Source organism: Triplophysa dalaica, chromosome 21, assembly GCF_015846415.1.
Source record: "Triplophysa dalaica isolate WHDGS20190420 chromosome 21, ASM1584641v1, whole genome shotgun sequence".
Taxonomy (NCBI): Eukaryota; Metazoa; Chordata; class Actinopteri; order Cypriniformes; family Nemacheilidae; genus Triplophysa; species Triplophysa dalaica.
In genome coordinates, this window is record NC_079562.1 from 18,920,154 (window position 1) to 18,936,392 (window position 16,239).

The window sequence follows — 16,239 nt, forward strand, 5'->3', positions numbered from 1 at the left end:
CTATCCTGAGCTTCATGAACCCCAGTGGAAATGGGATTTGGCATTTTTGGTTGACATGCTTCAATATCTGAATGCACCAAATGTGGATCTGCAAGGGAGGTTAAAAATGCTGCCTGACTTGGTGCAGAGTGTTTTCACATTCATCAACAAACTCAAGCTGTTCAAGTCACATCTACAAAAGAGAGAGCGCACACATATTCCTGAGGACCGTGTGAGTCTGCCCGTTACACAAATGCCTAAAATGGAGAAACTTGGAGAAACCGATGACGTGGAGCACTTTCTAGTCACATTCGAGCTGATTGCAGTAGCCTGCAGATGGAACAAAACAGATTGGATCTGGCATTTGATACCATTGTTGGCTGGCAAGGCTCGAGCGGTTTACGTGAATATGGATGTGGCTGAGTCTACGGATTACGAGAAGGTGAAAGCTGCCATTTTGAAGAAGTTTGACATAAATGTATCCGAGAACGAGACCCTGAATCAGCGGAAAAAGCAGCTACCTGGGCTGACGTGTTTGTAGCAGCAAGGGGAAAGTACATATGCTGGAGGTATAGGCAAGGAGTTGCGCAACAATCTGGTGACTTATGGCAGAGTCGGGCGAAAGTAGTAGGACAAGGAAAGAACCATCCGGGGAGGTGGGCAGATGACAATGTAATGTCACTTGTGTGGGCAAGAACGTCATATTAAGCCTAACTGTCCTAAGAATCCTGTCCAGTCTTCGCATGTATGTCTTGTCCCAAGAGTAGCTTCAATTCCTGCAGAGATACAACGTCAGAGAACGACGATGATGGAGATCGGGCAGATAATGCTGACTGCTCTTATTGATACCGGCAGTGATCAAATTCTAATGGATAAGAGGTTTATATCATCCTCTTTGATCGATTTAGCCAGTCAATCGCTTCTTTGCTCGATGTGTGCATGGAGATGAAAGGATGCCGCAAACGGCCCGTATATACTTGAAGTTATAGGATTAGACATATTTATTGAAGGTGGGAGTTGTTGAGAACCTACCATATCCTATGATTTTGGGCCTACAGAAAACGGCTAACCTAGAGCAGACAAATTTGGGCAAGGCAAAAGGACAATAGCGGACCTGGTATGATCTGAAAGCCTGAGAGAGGAATTTGCAGATTGGACAAAAGGTGTTGGTGATGTTGCCCAATGGAGAAAGTAAGTTGCTAGCTAAATGGCAAGGACCTTATGAGGTCAGGAGAAAGCTTAGCTCCACGACGTATGAGATTGCTCTGTCAGCACAAGATAAAGCCGGACGGATTCTTCATGTTAACCTGTTGAAAGAGTGGACCCAGATGATGGAAAGAGAGCCACAGACTTTGATGGTTTGCTGTGTGACTGAAGAGAAAGATGAGCAGTACCTACCGGAGTCAAATACGGGAGAGCTTGAGCTGGGCCATCTTAGAGCCACAGCAATGTCAAGTGAGATCTCTTTGCAATAACAAGGTATTTTCTGTATGTCCGGGATTCACTAGATTGGTTAAAAAAGATGTGTTGTTGAAGCCGGAGGTCTTGATGAGGCAGTGAAGTTACAAAGTACCAGAGAGATGTCAAGAGAGCCTGAAGAGGGAGGTGGCCTTCATGTTAAGCTTGGGTGTCATTGAACCCTCGTACAGCAAGTGGTGTCATCCAGTAGTCCTTGTACCTAAGAAGGATGGGGATATCCGCTCCTGCATAGATTTCAGGTATTTGAATTCTGTCTCTCAATTTGATTCATACCATACTCCGCTTGTGAGCAATTTGATTGATTGGTTGGGTCAAACAAGGTACATTACAACTATGGACTTATCTAAATGGTATTGGCAGATACCCTTTAAACATGTCTTCCACACCCCTGACTGCATTCCGAACACCAAGAGGCCTGTATCAATTCAAGGTTTTACCCTTTGGCCTTCATGGGGCCGGTTCAACCTTTCAGAAGTTAATGGACCGAGTGTTGCATGGTCTGACTTGCGGCTGCCTATATTGATGATATTGTTGTGTACAGTGACACATGGGAGGAGCACGTAAGACATCTTCGAGAGGTGTTAAGACGACTCAAGGAGGCAGGTTTGACTGTTAACCCAAAGAAGTATACTGTGGCAAAGAAGGAGACTGAGTATCTTGGTTAGAGTATGGCAAGGGGTTGTGCGACCACAGCGGAGCAAGATTCAGGGGATCGAGAACCTGCAGACCCGCAGGGACCGGAGATAATTTTTTGGTATGACTGGATTTTATAATAGGTTTATACCTTATTATTCCGACAGGGCTGCCCAGCTGACAGATATGGTGGGAGCACAAACCCCTAACCAGTTGCAGTGGACAGAGGAAAGGTTGAATCTACAAGGGATCTACAAGGAGGTCTTACTACTGATGCGGTACTGTACAATCCAGACTTTACTCAACCATTTATTGTGCATGCAGATGCCTCAGGGAGAGATGGCTAGAGCGGATGAAAGATACATACGGAAGGATCACAAGATGGTATCTGGCGATGCAGCCCTTCTTCTTCACTGTCCTGTATGTGCCGGGGAAAGCCAATGTAACACTGGTTATTTGTCCCGCTGCCCGGGTGAATCTTTGGAAGGTGGGGGAGATGTGACGGACTGAGAGATCAGCCACACAAGTATGGGTATTCGAGCACACATATACATACAATTACATCTGAGCACGCTTGTGAGCCCAGATATCCATACACTTCTCTCACGTTCAAACACACCCACATGTTACATTTGGTTAAGACACGTTGTTTGTATATTTGATAGTTTAAAGTATTATTTACAATAACCACACAGGACAGCTGTAATCTATAGTTTTCTTTTATTCTTGCATTCCTATACAAATCAGTTAATATATGATTTTGCGTACCTTTTACTAAACCATATTTCTTTGTATGAGTTACCGGAATGACAAGGCGTCTGCGGGAGAAATTCCGGTCCGGCAAAGATTGGAGACTGCGGGAACGTGGATTTATCCGATTTTGGTTCCGCTTGGATGGACCATCTGCATCTGAGACGTGGGGAGATCCGGAAATGGACTGTTTAATTATCTCCTCCATTCGGGTTTATGCTCATGAGTTGATTTAGTCATTTGAGATTATTTGTCATTATTAATGATGTACTTATTGTATAATGTTTGTCTTTAAGTGTGATGTTATTTATGTTTGGAATTGATTATTTCCCCCTTTCTCTGTTGTGATGAGCTCATCCATTCCCTTTTTAAGAGTGGTGGAAAGATTGTTTGAGAGATTGGTTGGCAGGCACGGAAGTGATAAGTCGATCTGTGGATGCTTGATTAAAGTCTACATTGTCTGGAGAAGCTTGTTCTCCGAGTTTTCCTGAAGTTACATAACATTGGGTTTCCAACATGTTGGCTTGTTACCTAGAGAAAACAAAGTAAGATCCCGAAATATGAAGAAGTGGGACTCGTGAGTTGTTTACCTTGACCGGTCGGTCCCTCACAGACACCATTTAGAAAAGTGTCATTTATTTATAAGTTATGCCGTACATATTTTAGCATACTTTAACAAATGTCTGAGTTTTCAGAATTCAGTCAATTTATTTATTTATACATTTGCTACTTCTCTTCTTTAGTCATTCATTCACCTCCCTCCATCCCTGCCTCCCTAAGTCACCCGCTCACTCACTCATCTATTCATATAGCTGGTTGATGAGAATGGCATTGACCTTTAGGCTTTGTTTATCAATACAGTATGCACAAAAATGTTTCCTTGTCTTCTTGATACTGAAATACCAACAAAAAGTAATCCTTCATCTTGGAGAATTGAACCCTCAAGACCTTTCTGAGGACATTTTGTAGATCGTCTCTGTGCATCCTCAAAAATACAGGCTCTGTCACCTCTCCACGGAATAAGTCTCTGTGACTTTGTACTCAGTACTCCGCTTAATGTAGGTTTCTGACATTAGCTGGCTGCAACATCTGGTAAAGTAAAGACACAAATTTGTATTCATGTATGTATATGTTAATGCACTAACGTGTAGGCACTTATTCGGCATGCATGTAACTGCTTAAATATATGACCACAATAGACTGACTTCACTCTGTCCCATGTTGAAATCGGAAGGGAAGAAAACTGGAAAGAAAGATAGACTGCAATGGTTTGGACTACCATCGGGTGTCTGTGATATGAAAAAAACAAATGAAAAAACAATGTGAGATTGGCTGTGTATGCGCGAATGAAACTCATGAATTGCAGTTTAAACACTCACTAATGTGTGATGGTAAGGCTTAAATGATCAAGTACATGCTTAACATGCATCCTGTTCTTATATTGTCACATTTTAGATCATTAATCGTTTCAATAACTCCAGGTGGTTGTCCAGACCATTGCAGTAGATATGTCCTTCCGGTTTCTTCTCATCTCTGCCTCGCTTTCGATTTCAACATGGTGGCGGAGTGAAATCAGTCCATAATCATTTATCTTATCAATGCCCTGTTAAATTACCACTTTTCTGCTGGGTGTCAGTTTGGTGGTGGTGGATTTTGGCACCCTAAAGACAGGCTAAAGGGTTCCTTGAAGGAGTTGGGATGCTTCTTCTGTCCAGTGTGTAAATCTCTCTCCATGCCTTTGGAAAATATGTAAATGTACATGAACTGTATTTTTGTGACAAGTTCTCACTTAACCAACAGTGAGTTTACGGATGTAATTTTTTTATCTTGGCTGTAAAAGTCCTCTTTATCAGTTGAATGCAACACCACTAGCGAATCAACGAAACTTACTCCTAAAACACACACATGCACAGACGCACACACACTGCAGTATTTTGATGGCATTTGTTTACTTGAAAATCCAGCTTACCTCTGGATGGACAACACTGTAACAGTTTGCTTTAGTTATCTTACATCTCTGACAAATTAAACATTCTTACCATCATCAAGTAGATATTTAACTAATGCCTAGTCCTGGTGTAAGCTAAGCCTTGTCTGTGAAAACGGGCCATAACAGTACACAGTACATGTTGCAGTGTAGCTTCTTCTAAATTCTTGAGGAAAGCATTTCCAATCTAAAATTAAAGGCAGAACGGTTACATCCTTGTGAAAGCTGCCATGTTAAACATTATGCATTATCTAAGATTTCTTTTTTTTTGCATTTAAGTAAGACAATTAACATACGGCAATTTGATTCCATTAACTGGCTCAAACCGTAGCTGCAGATGTCTTCTCGTGCAAGGCAAGTTTTGCCCTGCTTCACATTCAGTCCTCCTGATGAACGATTTTCATTCAACACTCACTTCAACTTAAAATAAAGAATGCTTTACATGATTAATCAATGGTTATAATTGAAATATGTTAGGGTTGCAAAATAGAGAGAATGCTTACCAGTTGATCTTGAATAGGGCTGAAGTCCTTCTGCCACTCTGCATCTCAAAAAGCATTCAGATGATCTATCTGATCTATGTATCTGCCACTTAAACATTGAGTAACTGTGGTCCTGGAGAAACATGCTGTCAGTTGGTCCCTCTGATGAAACACAAATATACAGTTGAAAGAAAAAGTATGTGAACCCTTTGGGCTTACTTGGATTTCTTCATAAATCATAAAATGTGTTGTGATCTTCATCTAAGTCACAACAATAGAGAAACACAGTCTGCTTAAACTAATACCGCACAAATATTATACTGTAGTAGAGTAGGCGGGGCGAGACCGTGGTTCGAGTCCGGTGAGTAATTGTGAATTAGCGCCAGCTGTGCGCACACCGGGCTCGAATCACGTAGGAGATGGGAGCATAAAAGGAACGAGCGACCGGACCGTCGAAGAGAGAGGACCGGGCCCGAACTTGTGTTTGTATTTATGTTTATGTTATTTCGCCGGCGGTCGTCCGTGAGGGGCCGCCGGCTGTTTTTATTTCTGTTAATAAATGTTTAATGTCTGCCGGTTCCCGCCTCCTTCCTTCCCTTTTATTGAGATTTGTTACATATACGTTTTCATGTTTTATTGAACACAACATGTAAACATTCATAGTGCAGGGTGGAAAAAGTATGTGAAACCCTAGGCTAATGACTTCTTCAAGAGCTAATTGGAGCCAGGAGTCAGCCAACCTGGGGTCCAATCAATGTAATAAGATTGGATGTGTTGATTAAAGCTGGCCTGTCCAATAAAAAACACGCACCAGTTTTGAGTTTGCTGTTCTGGAGAAGCGTTGTCTGATGTGAACCATGCCTCGCACAAAAGAGCTCTCAGAAGACCTACGATCAAGAATTGTTGACTTACATAAAGCTGGAAAGGGCTATATATATCTAAAAGCCTTGATGTCCATTTGTCCACGGTAAGACAGATTGTCTACAAATGGAGAAAGTTCAGCACTGTTGCTACACTCCCTAGGCGTGGTCGTCATGTAAAGATGACTGCAAGAGCACAGCGCAGAATGCTCAATGAGGTGAAGAAGAATCCTAGAGTGTCAGCTAAACACTTACAAAAATCTCTGGCACATGCTAACATTTTTGTTGACAAATCTACAATAAGGAAAACATTAAACAAGAATGGACTTCATGGGAGGACACCACGGAGGAAGCCACTGCTGTCCAAAAAAAACATTGCAGCACGTTTGAAGTTTGCAAAAGAGCACCTGGATGTTCCACAGCACTACTGGCAAAACATTCTGCGCCAGATGAAACCAAAATCGAGTTGTTTGGAAAGAACACACAACGCTATGTGTGGAGAACAAAAGGCACAGCACACCAACATCAAAACCTCATCCCAACTGTGAAATATGGTGGAGGGGGCATCATGGTTTGGGGCTGCTTTGCTGCCTCAGGCCCTGGACGGATTACTGTCATCGATGGAAAAATGAATTCCAAAGTTTATCAAGACATTTTGCACGAAAACTTTAGACCATCTGTCCGCCAACTGAAGCTTAACAGAGGATGGACGATGCAACAGGACAATGACCCAAAGCATAGAAGTAAATCAACAACAGAATGGCTTCAACAGAAGAAAATACGCCTTCTGGAGTGGCCCAGTCAGAGTCCTGACCTCAACCCGATTGAGATGCTGTGGCATTACCTCAAGAGAGCGATTCACACCAGACATACCAAGAATATTGCTGAACTGAAACACTTTTGTAAAGAGGAATGGTCCAAAATTTCTCCTGAACGTTGTGCAGGTCTGATCTGCAACTATAGGAAACGTTTGGTTGAGGTTATTGCTGCCAAATGAGGGTCAACCAGTTATTAAACCCAAAGGTTCACATACTTTTTCCACCCTGCACTATGAATGTTTACATGTTGTGTTCAATAAAAACATGAAAACGTATAATGTTTGTGCAGTATTAGTTTAAGCAGACTGTTTCTCTATTGTCGTGACTTAGATGAAGATCAGAACTCATTTTATGACCAATTTATGAAGAAATCTAAGTAAGCCCAAAGGGTTCACATACTTTTTCTTTCAACTGTATAACAATTAGTGACAACAGGAATTATTCACACATAACCAATATGTTTAAATATAGCATTAAATTGTAAACTGTTATATGCAGAGTAAAAGTTTTTTTTCAAGCACTAACTTTTCAATCTGTCATGAGCCTTGACACATTGACCCTCTGGCAAGTTGACTCCTTAACCATAGTAGTAACCGCTTTGGAAGAGATGCTGGTCACAGTAAATGGTCCTTGGTGCTAACTTGTAAATATGTCTCCTGTCCTTTCTTTATTGGGGTCCCGAGAGAGCAGAACATCATCACCAGCCTGAACTGAACGTAGTCGCACAAACTTGCACTTGGGATTTTGAAATTACTTTTGTTGCATGCAATGTGCTCTCTCCATTTTGCTAAGAACCTACAAAAAAGAACAGAACCCACCAACGAAAACTCATTAAAATCGAATACAGAACTCTCTGGCCTCTGTGGTTAGAGCATGGCAATAGAAATGCCAAGGTCATGGGTTCAAGTCCAGGGATTGCACATACTCAGCAACAAAATATATAGTCTGCCAAATGTAAATGTCTCAATCAGACCAACTTACAATAAATAACTAGTGATAGTATCTACTGAGGCAGCTGAGTGCACACACACAGTCCCAGAAACATTCTCTGAACCTATAAATATACCATGCAACAGTGACATAACAAGGCCTCAGAGTTAGAAACAAAACAGAATCATAGCAAAGATCAGTCTATTCCCACCTATAATTCAGATAGTACTTTATTTAACTTTCTTTTTGAAATACAACCCGTTTCATTGACTCTGGTGTCAATGTCATCTTCTGGGTCAGCAATTTCAAAGTCATCTCCCATGAGACAGGCATTCATGATCACCAGACTTGTTGTGTGTTGGTTGAAAAGGGAGGAAGTAGGGACTTTGTCTTGTAGAGTGCTGATCACATAGGACGCTAAACATGAACTATTACATTTATATTAAAAGGGAAAAACTCAACATGAAATATTTAATACAATTATTATACTTATTATATAATTGTTATATTATATACATTATTATATTGTATATGTACAGTAGATATTATAAATATAATAAATGTGTAACAAACACAACCTGATTTTCAGTGTTGATTCAATACAATTCAAGAGGTCCAAATCATTGTGGTTGTTGTTTACATACTTACTAAGGGTACGTTTGATGTTTTGATTTGTTCTTTCATCCTCTACATATCAGTGCATTTATAAAGTTGATGAATGACTGCAAGACAACAAAAGAACTTACAGACATACAAGGAATTACCGGCCCATTGGTCAGGGGTTGGTAAGCAGTCAAATGCTGGTAAAACTGTACACAAGCTTGAGACTAGCTTGTTAGTCTCATGAGTATGTCACCGGGTGGAAAAACCCAGAGATTCCAAAAATCCCTCATTAGTCCCAACTCTGTCTGTGCTTGATTGCTGGCCATAACGAGCGGCAGCTGAAGTGAATGAAGCTGCGCTTCATTGAAGCACGCGCTCAGGACAAGGGTGCATAAAAGAGTGGTGTATCTGGGCAAGCAGGAGTGGTGTATCTGGGCAAGCAGGAGTGGTGTATCTGGGAAGCAGTAGTGGTGTCTCTGGGAAGCAGTAGTGGTGTCTCTGGGAAGCAGTAGTGGTGTCTCTGGGAAGCAGTAGTGGTGTCTCTGGGAAGCAGTAGTGGTGTCTCTGGGAAGCAGTAGTGGTGTCTCTGGGAAGCAGTAGTGGTGTCTCTGGGAAGCAGTAGTGGTGTATCTGGGCAAGTGTGTGTCTTGACGGCGGCGTAACAAGAGAAAGCTGAAGGTTGAATGTCTGATCGGTGTGCTATTGTGAAGTTTTCCCGAGACATGCTCATTAAGTGAGTTTTCGGAAGCAACCATGAACAGCAGCCCAATGGAGTAAGTGAGGAGATTACACAGCAGAGAAGAAGAGAAGTGACTGGCCAAAGGGGGAGAGGAAACCACCGCAGGATTGGAGAAAATACCCTGAGGAAAAGTTAAGTGCACCCTTCATTTCAATCTTCTGAAATCGCCATCCTTGGAGTCATTCACCCTACAGCGAGAGGAGAAACGGGTCGACTAATCACTGTGGAGATGAAGTGAGTTTGCAGTGTCTGAGAGAGTGAAATGTACACGCGTAAGGATTTCTAAGAGTGATTTATGCACGAGTGTGGTGAGATCTAACGACTGTTTCTTCCGAGGGCCCTATTTTAACGATCTGAAACGCAAGTGTCAAAGCGCGAAGCGCAAGTAACTTTGTGGGCAGGTCTCGGTGCTGTTGCTATTTTCCCGGCGGGATAAATGGCTCTTGCGCCCGGCGCAAATCTAAAATGGGTTGGTCTGAAGTAGCTTCATTATTCATAGGTGTGGTTTGGGCGTAACGTGAAATAAACCAATCAGAGCGTCATCCAACATTCCCTTTAAAAGCAGGTGCGCAAGTTCCATTATGGATTCCTATTATTATGGCGTATTTACCAGGCGCAAAAATATGAGCACGCTCAACTTAACTGGTAAGTTGAAGACTAAGGTTTTTAATGTACTTACATTATGGTAAAGATGATTTCACAGTCTTTTTTTTCAGTCTTTCAGTTTTTTCAGTTTTTCAGTAGATTTTTTTTTTCCTGGTTCTTGACAGACAAACCAATTTGTCAGATGTCCTTATATACATATATGTCTTGCCACTATAGGGCAAACAGGTCTGATCCTTAATTACTACAATTAGCCTGAATAATTTGTAAGATAGATTTATGCCTATTTTTGCACATCCTCGTGGCACACCACAATGATTTCCGTCATCTCATGTGTTAATATGTTTTTAATGTAAAAATTTATGATTTGCAAAATTAACTGTTGCATCTGTGTAGATTACATGATCAAAGTGTATGCGCGTTGTGTACGCTATACATTATGGTCAAGCATGCGCCCTTAAAATAGCATAATGAACATCCCTGGTGCAAAATAGCACCAGGGATTGTTTGCGCCGGAACACGCCTCCTTTTATGCGCTGAACCGCCCAGGGAGCGCAAGTTCATTCACTAGTTTAGCGACGTGCTTCTGTGGAGGGAAAAGTGTGCGGGTGCAAAATAGGAATGACACATGCGGCGGTGTACAAAGTCAATTGCGCTGGGTGCAAGATAGGGCCCCGAAACTGAGATGAATGAGAATTGACGTCGGAATATGAAGATTCCTTTAAATTGATCTGTCTAAAGCTGTGTCCAGGTTTTCCTTTGTGCCCGGTGTGGTGAGAGACTCAAGCCGAGCCCGAGCACCGTCATTTGTCTGTCCCTCGGAGAAGAGGTGAAGCTGCTGTCCTCCCACCAACCGTTCTACGAACACACATGTAAGCCGAGCCCGAGCACCGTCATTTGTCTGTCCCTCGGAGAAGAGGTGAAGCTGCTGTCCTCCCACCAACCGTTCTACGAACACACATGTAAGCTGAGCCCGAGCACCGTCATTTGTCTGTCCCTCGGAGAAGAGGGGAAGCTGCTGTCCTCCCACCGACTGTTCTACGAACATACACAAGCCGAGCCTGAGCACCGTCATTGTCTGTCCCTCGGGGAAGAGGAGAAGTTGCTGTCCTCCTATTGACTGTTCTGTGAACGTACACACAAGCCGAGCCTGAGCACTGTCATTGTCTGTCCCTCGGGGAAGAGGAGAAGTTGCTGTCCTCCTATTGACTGTTCTGTGAACGTACACACCAGCCGAGTCTGAGCACTGTCGTCTGCCTGTCTCACGAGCACATCCGAGGAGACGAAGAAAGCCACGGTCTCACCCTCGAACCAGTGAGAAGAAGAGCCCCTGAAGAATTACTTACCGGCAACCCCCTCGTTCCCCTTCCCACGCTGGGCCCCAGCCACGAACATTCGCATCACTGCTTTTATTGTTTTAAATTAATAAAATACTTACCCATTTAAATTCACCTCTTGTTGTCCGCCTCTTGGTGTCCTCTGGTGTCTGCTCCTCCGGAGTGTGGTTATTGACCCTCGGCCCTAACATCGGTGACATCACTTTTGGCGCAGTCGGCAGGGTTACCACTCGGAGTTGAGCGGCTGGAGGACCCAGGATGGCGGACGAGGACTTGCCAGCCACCCGGCAGCCGATGGCATCTATGTTCATGGGAGTTCCGTGGGCTCAAAAGTATGGTGGATCTGGCTCTGAGTTGAGTTTTACGGACTGGAGGGCGCATGTGGAGTACTTGGCCGGACTGCAAGGGCTCAGTGAAGCCCAGAAGATACAGTTTGTCTTGAATTCACTTGAGGGGGAGGCGAAGAGAGAAGTCCGAGCAGCACCTGACGCCGTCCGAGCCACCACACGGGCCATATTCGAATTTCTGTCTCGGCAATACGGTGATTCGACTCCGGTGGCAGTATTACGAACACAGTTCTTCAACTGTAAGCAGGGACCTGGGCAGACACTGCGAGCGTTCGCTCTGCGACTACGGGAACTGTTCTCCAGGCTGAAGAATCGAGAACATCATGGACTGGGAGAGGAAGAGACCTTGTTAAGAGACCAGTTCCTGTTGGGGTTACGAGAAGGTCCAATACGACAGAGTCTGAGGTTACAGCTTCGAAGGGACGCCACCCTGACATTCGAAGATGTACGTAAGGAGGCCCTAGCCTTGGAACAGGATCACCATCAGACTGTAGAGACACTGGTGTGTATGGCTGCAAGTGGAATGAGTGCCCCAACACAGCCCGAACTGACCGACTGGAAGCGGACCCTACGTGCGGAATTAATGAAAGACGTCCGAGAAGAAATGGCTGAACTCTCAAAATCCATTCTTGGAGAACTCCGCCGTGGACGGCAGGAGCCCCTGCCCCTACCTCGAGAACGTTCGTATTCTGACGGAGGGAGAGATCCGGGAAGACGCACCAGCCGTCCGTTCAGTTCCAGGTTCCAGTGGGATGAGCAGGGGCGCCCGATCTGCAACACCTGCGGAGAGCCTGGACACTACAGCCGCCAATGCGGTTCCCGACGTGGCTCGCAAGGGGGTTTTTAGAACGACCGGCCACTGTGGGTCAAGTGGTCGGGACCCCCCGGATAGACCCTTGTGTGCACCCAGCTCCACGAGACGGCCTAGCGGAGAAGGAGTGTCGTCCTGGTCCCACTGCACGGGGCATGCCGGGCCACCTTCAGAGCGAGTCCCTGGAAGGAGAGGGACTAACGGAAGAACAAACCCGCAAACTCCAGAGTCTACTGGCAAAGTGGCAACACGTCTTCTCCACCCACGAGGAAGACTATGGGTGCACCGACATAGTCAAGCACGCCATTCCTACTGGAGACGCCCCACCCAGTCGAGAACGATACCGCCCAGTCCCTCCGACTTTGTATACGGAAGTACGAGCCCTAAAGGAATGTTGGGACGAGGAGTTATCCGGGAGAGCAGCAGCCCATGGGCCGCCCCAATTGTCCTGGTCCGCAAGAAGACAGGCTCTTGGAGGTTTTGTGTAGACTATCGGAAACTGAACTTGGTCACCAAGAAGGATGCTTTTCCCTTACCCCGGATCGAGGATTCCCTTACGGGACTGACCGACGCTAGCTGGTACTCTACCCTGGACTTAGCGAGTGGCTACTGGCAGGTGAGGATGGAGGAACAGGACCGTGAGAAGACTGCCTTTACCAACCCCTTCGGCCTATTTGAAGGGATCGTATGCCCTTCGGCCTCTGCAACGCTCCTGCGACCTTCCAGAGGCTCATGCAGCGATGCCTGGGAGGGCAGCTGATGGACTCCGCCCTGGTTTACTTAGACGATGTGATCGTCTACTCCCCTGACTTCAATTGTCACTTGTTACACTTGGAGCAAGTCTTCCGGGCAATGGAACGGTATGGACTGAAGCTCCAGCCCGGGAAATGCCAGCTCCTCAGAAAAGAAGTTCGGTTCCTGGGGCACCGGGTGAGCGCTGCAGGAGTGGCTGTTGATCCGGAGAAGGTGTCTGCAGTACAGGGCTGGGTCCCTCCGAAGACCGTAAGGCAGGTACGGTCCTTTCTGGGGTTCGTCGGCTACTACAGACGCTTCATAAAGGACTTCTCAAAAATTGCAAAACCCCTGAATCAGCTGCTGGCCGGTACCGGTGCCTCGCGGAGCCGAAGTTCCCCTACCATCACCTGGAGTCAGGAGTGCGAGACCGCCTTCCACCGACTCAAGCAAGAGTTGTTGCAGGCCCCCATTCTGGCTTACGCCGATTTCACCCAGCCTTTCGTCCTCTACACTGACGCTAGCAATAGCGGGCTGGGAGCCGTACTGGCCCAACGACAAGACGGGACAGAAAGGGTCATTGCCTACGCCAGTCGGAGCTCGCCAACTTCAACTATCAGCCAGGCCGAGAGCACATAAATGCCGATGTCCTGTCCCGATTACCACCAGCTAGGGAAGGGGGAACTTCAGGGCCAGAACCAGAAGAAGGGCTGATGGTGGGAGTGGTGGAAGCACCTGGAGCACGAGCGGAAGGCATACCAGCAAATTGGGGATGGGACCCCCATCGATGGAGGGAACGGCAAGAGCAGGATGAAGGGCTGGCTACCCTGTGGACCTACCTGGAGCGGAACAAATTCCCTGGGGTGGAGGAACGACAGGTAAAGAAGGTAAAGTAAAGAAGCTTCTGGGACAGTGGAAGAGGTTGAAGTTGCGAGATGGTGTGATCTGTAGGTCTGTTCTGGACTCGAGGACCCATGAGATGGTGTCTCAGGTGGTGGTGCCCGAAGCCCAAATTCAGCCGTTGCTCCAGGCCTATCATGACCAGTTAGGACATCAGGGCCAAGAACGGACCGTATCACTACTGCGTCGGCACTTCTTTTGGAGTGGTATGGAAGAGTCGGTGGGGAGGTATGTACAAGGATGCCCCCGTTGCACGCTGTTCAAGTCCCGGCGAGACGTAAGGGCCCCTATGGTTCCGGTGCGACCCAGAGCCCCGTTACATATGGTGGCTATGGACTTCCTGACCTTAAGTCGCCCAGCAGACCGCTACCAGAACATATTGGTAGTGACTGACTTGTTCACTAAGTACGCTTGGGCCATACCAACCTTGGACCAGACCGCCGCCACCACTGCCGGTGCCCTATGGAGACACGTCTTCCAGCCCTTTGGATGTCCTGAGACGCTCCATTCTGACCAAGGGCCGAACTTTGAGTCACGTGTCATCCAGGAGCTATGCAGTCTGTACGGATGCCGGAAAACCCGCACCACGCCTTATCACCCACAGGGGAACGGAGGGTGCGAACGCTTCAATCAGATGCTCTTGAGTCTACTGGGAACACTAGATGCAGACCACCAAGGTTACTGGACGGACAGCCTGCCGGCCCTGGTGCAGGCCTATAATAACAGCATCCACAGCACAACGGGGTATGCCCCGACTTACCTGATGTTTGGGAGGCATGTGCGCCTGCCCACAGATCTGCTGTTAGGAGCAGTCCCGGCTGAAGCCCCCGCCACCACCACTGAATGGGTACACCGACACCATCGTCAACTCCACTCTGCCTACGACAAGGTTACCAAGCATCTGGAGGCAGCAGCAAAGAAAAACAAGCGCTTATACGACCGCACCGCTCGAGAGGCTCCTTTGTTACCCGGAGAACGGGTACTGGTACGGGATAACCGGCGCCAGGGAAGGGTAAACTCAGCGACCGGTGGGAAACCACCCCCTACGTAGTGGAGCAACAGCAAAGGCCTGACCAACCCGTGTACACCATCCGTCCCGAGGGTAAGTCAGGCCCCGTGAGAGTCCTGCACCGAAACCTGCTGCGTCCTTGTCCCAATTACCCGCGACAAGAGGCCGAGGCGCCGCCAGCACCTGTGGCCCCTGCACCACCTTGGGTTGGTCTCTCCGATATCTTTCAGCAAGTCATTGAACATGCAGGGGGCTATTACATTTACATTAAGACATTTAGCAGACGCTTTTATCCAAGGCGACTTACAAAGAGTTTAGGAGAAATAAGCGATATGTCATACAGGAGCCATAATACATTAAGTGCCAATACAAAGTTACTGGTTTCAACAAAAGCTAGACCACTACCTGTTGAGATAAAGGGTTAGTGTTTTTTTTTTTTTCATTTGCCTGTCAAGCATTCACAGAAGAGATGGGTTTTAAGTTGTTTTTTAAATGTTGTGAGAGATGTGGTTGAACGGACAGAGTCAGGAAGAATGTTCCACCAGGAAGGAGTTGTGAATGAGAACGAGCGGGAGAGCGATTTACTGCCCTTATGGGAAGGCAATACAAGACGCCGCTGGTTTGCTGAACGCAGGGATCTTGATGGGATGTAGGAGTGCAGGAGAGTGTGGAAGTAAGCCGGTGCAGATCCAGTAGTCTGTCTATAGTCCTGTAGGCAAGCATTAGTGACCTGAATCTGATACGGGCTGCAACCGGTAGCCAGTGAAGAGAGATGAAAAGGGGAGTCACGTGAGCCCTTTTGGGCTGTTGGAAGACGAGGCGTGCTGCTGCGTTCTGAACCAAATGAAGTGGTTTGATAGCCTTTGCAGGAAGACCAGCAAGGAGAGCGTTGCAGCAACCTTGAGATTAACAGGGCCTGGACGTTGCAGCAACCTTGAGATTAACAGGGCCTGGACAAGGAGTTGTGCCGCATGCTCAGTGAGATAGGGTTTGACCTTCCTAATGTTGAATAAGGCATATCGGCATGACCGTGTTGTCTTTGCAATGTGATCATTGAAGGACAGCTGTTCATCAAATATGACCCAGAGGTTCCTGGCTGTTTTGGAATGGGTGATTGTGGTATTGCCAAGATGGCTGTTGAGATCGTGTTGGACCGTAGGGTGTGCCGGAAACACGAGTAGTTCTGTCTTGGCAGGGTTCAGCTGGAGGTGATGCCCTTTCATCCAAGCTGAGATGTCCT